The following is a 7,394-nucleotide window of genomic DNA, read 5'->3' on the forward strand; positions in this document are numbered from 1 at the left end:
TTTCAAATGTACAGATAAAAAATTAGACACTCTTGGAAATATTTACATCTATCTTTTTTGAAAGGCATACCTATGTTGCATATTTAGGATAAAGCAAAGACCCAGCTGCTTGCAGGTTTTTTCCTGAAGCTATGGAGGATGGATTGACCATTCTATGGCTTTGAACAAACCAGATTTTCAACATGTATGATTGTGCAATTTGCCTGTATCCCTGTACTATTTATAATGAAACATCATATCTAAATAGAGACTAAATTGATTAAAATGGACATTATGACAACTGGATGGAACCACATTCATTTGAGCCCACTTTTCCATCAACTTTGTAGATGTGATGCTCCCCTTGTGGCCCAGGTAAGAGCAGGGTGGCTGGAGGGTAGATTGATTGATTGATTGATTGAGTGTATGGCATGCAATGCCAGGGAGTCTACAATGTTTTTTACACACGGTAGATGTTCTGGTGCCACAATTGCTAGTTCTTTTGTTGCACTGGTGTACCACAAGAAGGCGAGCTAGCTTTGCGCCAGCTGGCCAGCAGCATTCCTAGGGAGGTTGGCTCATCCGGGAATTTTTCTTTCTCCACCGATCACATCCAGGCAGATCCAGTGCTGGTTCCTGTTCCCTGTGCTGTCAGCATTTCCCCCCACTGAAATGGGGGTACCAAAATGGAAGGTAGAAATAGAGTGGAGTGGGATTTGGTGGTGGATGAGAGGGCCAACCTTGGATCACCAAAACCTGGTTAGGCAGAGAGAGAAGGGTTCTTTTCTCAGAAATGTTTCATTTAAATGTGTTTCAGGTGCAACTTCAGGGCAGGGGTGGGGGAGTGGCTATTTTAGGAATCTTTACAGGTAGTCTTTGACTTATGACCATTTGTTTAGCGACCGAAATTACAACAGCACTGAAAATAGTGATCTATGACCAGTCCTCACACTTATGACTTGCAGCGTCCCCGCGGTCACATGATCATGGTTCGGCGCTTGGCACCGTTGCACATTTACAATGGTTGCAGCGTCCTGCAGTCATGTGATTACCATTTGTGGCATTCCCAGCTGGCTTCCCACAAGAAAAGTCAGTGGGGAAGCCAGCGGGGAAGGCCACAAGTCACGGTTGCATGATGTCTCACTTAACGACCACAGCAAAAAAGGTTGTAAAATCAGGTGCAGTCATGTGATGCCTCACTTAACAACCACACTGCTTAATGACCAATTTTCCAATCCCTATTGTCATAAGTCGAGGATTGCCTGTTGTTGCGTTTAGAGGCACTGCTGCAGATATAGCCAGATATGGGACCATGTTGTGAGGTTAGGGTGTAGGATCAGCTGGGACTGCTGCTTTTTTACCTTCCTCCCTGCAGTGCAGAAGCATTCCTGCCCAAGCTCCTAGACCTGTGGCCAAGTTGTCAGTGAAGTCCTGGGGGACTTCAATCTGCTTTCTTTCAGCCCAAAGTCAGTGGTGGTTTAGGTGTTCATGGCCGTTAAGGCAACCATGGATCTGATCCAACTTATTAAGGGCCCCAACCACAGTGGAAGTCACACATTAGATCTGATTTTTGTCTCAGGGCAGTGCATTGTGATCTGAGGTTGGGGAAAATTAACACAGTCCCTTGCCATGGACAGAACATGTTTTCTTGGCTCTGGAGTTCTCCATGACTTCTCCCCATTACAGGGAGATGGGGTCTGTTCAGTCAGCCCACCCCATGTGACTGATGGACCCCAATGGGCTTCAAAGGGAACTTGTTTTTTTTCCTGAAGTTGTGCTGCATGGTTTGGTCAAGGCCTTGGTTGTGACTTGGCATGAACATGCTGCAAAGGCCCTGGATCAGATCACACCTGGGTGGACATTCTGTCATTGTGGATTCCTTAGAGCTCATTGGTTTAATTCTCCACTCTGACTGCATCTGCAGATAGCCGGCTGGCAGCCCTATTTCTTTGTTTGTTTGTTTTATTTGTTTTATTTCAATTTATTGGCTGCCCAACTGCAATGGACTCTGGGTGGCATATACAACTAGGGAAAATATAAAAACAGATAAAAACATAGAATCACGCAGACAACCCAGACTAAAGTAATCCAATGGACAGCAAAAACAACAAATAAAACAGAGACCACTGAACAAATAATAAACATCAAGCCCAGGCCTGGGACCAAAGCCGGGTTTTCAAAGCTTTCTGGAATCCTAGGAGAGAGGGTGCCATCCTTATCTCTGGGGGGATGCTATTCCAGAGAGTGGAGGCTGCACAGAGAAGGCATGCTTCCAAGGTCCCACAGGATGGCAATGTTTAATGGAGGGGACCTGGAGCACACCCACTCTGCTGGAACATACTGGGTGGGCAGAAATAGTTGGAGATAGGTGGTCTCTCAGATATCCTGAGGGTACCAGGTCCCTTCTGGGTAAGGGGGAACTGGAAGAAGCCAAGACTGCTATAAGGAATATTCTTCACATATGTCAGATAAAGTCACTCAACTTTGCTCAGAGTTGGACATTAATTGAGCAGGTCTTATGGAAGTGACGGGGCATGTTTGAATCCAGTTATCTGGGAAGACTTTGAATCAGCTGATCCTGAGGAAGTGGACACGGTCCTTGGGGCAGTGAGCCTGGCACCTGTGTTCTAGACTTGTGCCCCTCCTGATTGGTTAAGCCCTTTAGGGAGGTAGCCCACGTTTGAGTCCAAGCAAAGATAAATGCTTCATTGTTCATTCTTGGTACCCCATGGTTTGCCCCTATTACATTGCTGCTGTGTGAGCTCCACTGGCTTCTGCTTTCTTTCCTGCTGCAATTAAAGGAGCTGGTTTATCACCTCTAAAGCCCTGTATGGCATGGGGCCAGGTTATTTGCCAGACTGAATCTCCCTGAGAGGATCTCTCCATTCCGCTAAGTCAAATAGGGTAGGCATGCTCCAGGTCCCTTCCCTTAAATGTTGCCATCTGGTGGAACCTAGGAAGGATCTTTCTCCATAGCAGCCCCTGCCCTGTCGAACATCTTCCCCCCTAAGATCTGGCTGCCCTTCTAGCCTTCTGGAAGGTATTGAAGAGATGGCTCTTCCCCCAAGCATTGGGTTAGAACAGTTAGAGCATGGCTGGCTGGGGAATTCTGGGAGTTGAAGTCCACTCATCTTAAAGTGGCCAAGTTTGGACAACACTGGATTAGAGTGAGGCTGGAGCCCAGTAAATCTAAATCTTGCTGTATAGAAGTGTTTGTTTTTGAGGTGCTAAGAGTGTTTGATCTGGTTTTAGTGTCTCTTTATGCTTTTATTGCTGTTTCTGTGACCTGCCCAAGGTTATGGTAGATAAGTTGGATGGGCATATAACTCTTTTAAATAAATAGATAATGTTTGTCAGGCATGTGGACAGTTCTGATGCCTTGCAATTTGGAGGTTTTAATGTAGAGTTTAGGGTCAATCCAGCACATTTAACAATCAGATTATACATAAAATGGTGCAGCGGTGATGATAAGCACTTTATCTCTTTTCTTTCTCTTGTGCACTACTAGATAATAAGACCAATATTTCATAAAGAAGATGGTACCTGCATTTTGGCCAGGGATGTAAAAGGAAAACATTTTACAGCACTGTCCTTTGGATTACATTTAAGTACGCTTTGAGCTACTGCTTTTGAACTATAACACCAATAGAATTTTTTTTTTTTAAAGAAAATGATTACTGGAGAAAAATATAAGTACTCTTCTGCCAGATTATACACACCATTTTATAACCTCAAAATATTTTTAATAATTCCCCCCCCCCCCCGCTTTTTTCTGGTTACCTTTGATACGTTTTAGTAGAGAGGCTTTCTCCTAAAAAAAACACTGTGTTCTTTAAAGATTTTTAAAGATCATTTCCATTTGTATGTTCCATCAGTCTTAAAAAGAGCAACTTTCTCTTGGCCCATATTATATTCAAAATTCATGAAATAAGAATAGATAAAGCATATTCTTACAGCTGTGAAATTCCTTCCCACTGGAGATCAGAATAATATGAATTTGAACATTTGCTGCAGAACTGGCTCAGATTAGGCAACCATGAGCAACATAAACTCATTGTGGTCAGTGTTTTCCTACCTTATTTAGTTTTATTTAGTTTGTTTCCTCATCCTTACCACTTTGGATAGAATATATTAAGAATACAAAATAATTAAATAAATTTTGGGAGAGAATTCTAGCTATGCCTATCTTTTGATGTAGTTAGAAACAACATTATTTCCTCTCTATATGTGCTTTTCAAATCTGTTTATTTGGAAAGCTACAAGACTCATACTGGACCTTTTTCCAAAAAGCATTTTCATTTATAAAAGTTAGTCTCCCTTTGGCTGTACTGGAGAAGAATGTTGGGGTTAATTTAAAATGATTAATGAGATTTTGTCAGACTCCTGCCCTCTACTGCCACTGCAGTATGTCAGCCCAACAACCTGGGAAACCCGGACGCCATTCTGTCGCCCCAGACAGCTTTTTTTTTTTTTTTAAAGAGAGAGAGAGAGAGAGAGAGAGAGAGAGAGAGAGAGAGAGAGAGAGAGAGAGATTTAAATAGTTAGTACCAGGTACTTGTCAATGGTTGCTGACAGATAGATGCTGAGTCACAATACATATATGGTCAGGACAAGTGGGCATACATTAGTGACTTAATTCTTGTTTTGGACTGATGATCAGTGGTTGAGTAATTTTTAAAATATGATGAAATAACATTTCATGTCTGTTTATTTATTTCAACAAATCTTATATTTCAGAAAAGATAAAATTCTCACTGTTCACAGCTTTAAATCAATGATGCAATAGAAGGTAACAGCCAGTTGTTGAGGTGAGCTTTGTATAACTTATCAGATGAATAGTGAATGTATGAGCTGATCTTAGGCTAGAATATAAATCTAAGTAGATGGTCCCTGTTTGCATCATTCAGTGTGACGTTCTGATCAAAGGAACTATCTATAGAAGCAATGGCATCTTTTTGACCAGCAGAGCACCAGCTGGGAAGTTGTCTCTTATATCTGTAGATAATATGGAATACGGTTCCTCTCAGCTGTTCAGTAAGAATTTTAAACATAGTTCACAAAATATTCTGATTTAAGTGCAAAGGCATTGGGATTATTAACAGCACTTTGATTGGATGTCATGAAAGTTAAAAAAAAAAAAAGTAAGTACACATTTAAGCTTGTTAATTTTACTATTCCATCACAGTGATCATTTAAACTGAATTTGCAAAAGAATTAAGTCTCATTCAGTGGCCAGGAGATAAACCGTTACTAGGATAGTAACTTCTTCCATTTTAGTTGGCAACTCCTTCAATTGGAGGCTGCTGGCAGAGATCTGGGACTTATTGTGGCTTGTCTGGGAATGATTCCAGGAAGGCTGTAGGACAAATAGGAAGCAAGGATAAGAAGTCAGAGAAAAATGAATTATGATTTCCCACAATACCTTGATATGTTGCAGAGTTGTTGCATACATATTGGATTTTATTTTGCTATTTTATTTTTACATCTATCCCACTTTTTCATAATTATAGATAATTCTAATTTAAATCTTTTTTTTTCCGCCTCACACACTTTTTCAATTAAAAAAAAAATCTTCACAAAGATAACTGGAGCTGCAATTCCCATATGAACAGAAATCAGCAGGTTCTGATTTTATTAATGGTATTTATAAACAAAAGTGCCAACTACTTTCGGCTGGAGATGGCTATAACTAAGGAAAAAGTGGGGTGTATTTATTGGATTAAGATTTGAAAACATAATCCTTGTTTAAACAAGCATTCAGACAAGGGGATAAAACCAAAACAATGTCTTTAAGGATGCATCAAGGCATTTGGATAGTGTTTCATCCCAGGTTCGTGCTCTTTTCTGATGTTAATCTTCCTGTCTTTCCTGAAAAGAACAGACATATCTTCCCCTTTTAAATTAAAAGGCCCAGTTCTTACTTCACCATCTATTCAGCCTGAATTTGTGCAATCACATCCATATACATCCTAATCTATTTTGATTCAATGAAAAAGAAGACAGCCTAGAAGTACTAGGCTGAGAAGTACTAAAACTGAGCTTCCATTATATTTATTCTGCCTTAAAGGAGCCAGGTATGTTGAATTTATTTGTAGCTCATTGGGGTTCCAAGCAAATCCTTGTGCATGCATTTTTTGCAGTAGGAAAAAACTTTCCATTTGCTGCAATGAGAAGCTAGGGTGTCCCTTTCCCCTCATCCCGCCCCCCCCAAAATCAGCTATAGGGACATATCTAGAGCAATTAACCTTTTTGTCTTGCAATATGTTGTTCTAGGCTAAGGAGGAATAACTTTTTTTTTTCATAGTCAGCAAAGCAATTGAAAAATGGAAGCATTGCAAGGAGGAGAAAATAAAAAAATATCCTACAACATAGTTGCAAATCCTCTGGAGGCTATTTCCAGCCAACAAGCTGGAGAGTCTGTATTTTTTGTGTTCCACAAAATAAATGAATGCTTGACAATAATGAATGAATATAACAACATATATTAACCCCCTCTAAAAAATTTATAAATAATTCAGGCTAGATATATGCCTAAAAGGATGAATTTTCCTTCTTTCATGCTCTCCCTTCCCACTTTTTGAAAATGGATTAATTTCATAACTACCAAATTGGCCATGTTCCTTCCAAATTGCTCCCTAAGGCACCACTAATCTTTAACTGGTTTTATCTCATTCTTCTAATACAACACATCTAAAGAAACAAATAATTGTATATTTTAACACATAACAATGGATATCCAACTTCCTTTGTAAAATTGATTTTCTCAGAGTTCCATTACACCACCCTTTCATATGCAGTCTGTTCTTAAGCTTTGGGGGGAAGAATTGTCAAATTAGTCTCTCTTCTTATAATATTAATGTCAATGAAAATGTTGTTGCTGCTTAGTTGGTTATGCTTAAGCCCCATAAAAATCAACAGAACAAGCAAGCTGGGGGCAGCTTGGTTTGAATCAGAATCAAGTACAGGCTTCGGTCTGTTCTAGAGTTTAGCATCTTGTGTCTTAAACACCCCTATGTAGACATTCTTGCCTGTACAAAAACTGCTGTATATAACATTTTATTGCACTGAATGTATAGTTGGTATTCTCCATTTAACTCAATCTCCTTGACTTCAAAATCTGCCAGTCTCCAGAAAGCTAAAGCAGGAGGAAAAAAACTTTATCTACAAGAATTTCTAATACATGACATAAGAAATAGAAAACAAACAAGCTTCACCTATTCCACAGGAGAACAATACATTTGAATTTTTAAAACATGATCTCTAAGACGTATCTTGAGATGGTACAGATTCAGATGGGCACCTAAATATAAGTGCACTGCAGGTGGATTCAACAGGTTGCTAATTTTCACACACTGTTCAGTATCTGCAACATGAGAGTATTCTTTATTATTCTTTATTTAAATTATGTGTATGGG

Source organism: Python bivittatus, unplaced genomic scaffold (genome assembly GCF_059951505.1).
Source record: "Python bivittatus isolate LINGU-HERP-01145 unplaced genomic scaffold, Pbiv_v1 ctg000070_np1212, whole genome shotgun sequence".
NCBI lineage: Eukaryota > Metazoa > Chordata > Lepidosauria > Squamata > Pythonidae > Python > Python bivittatus.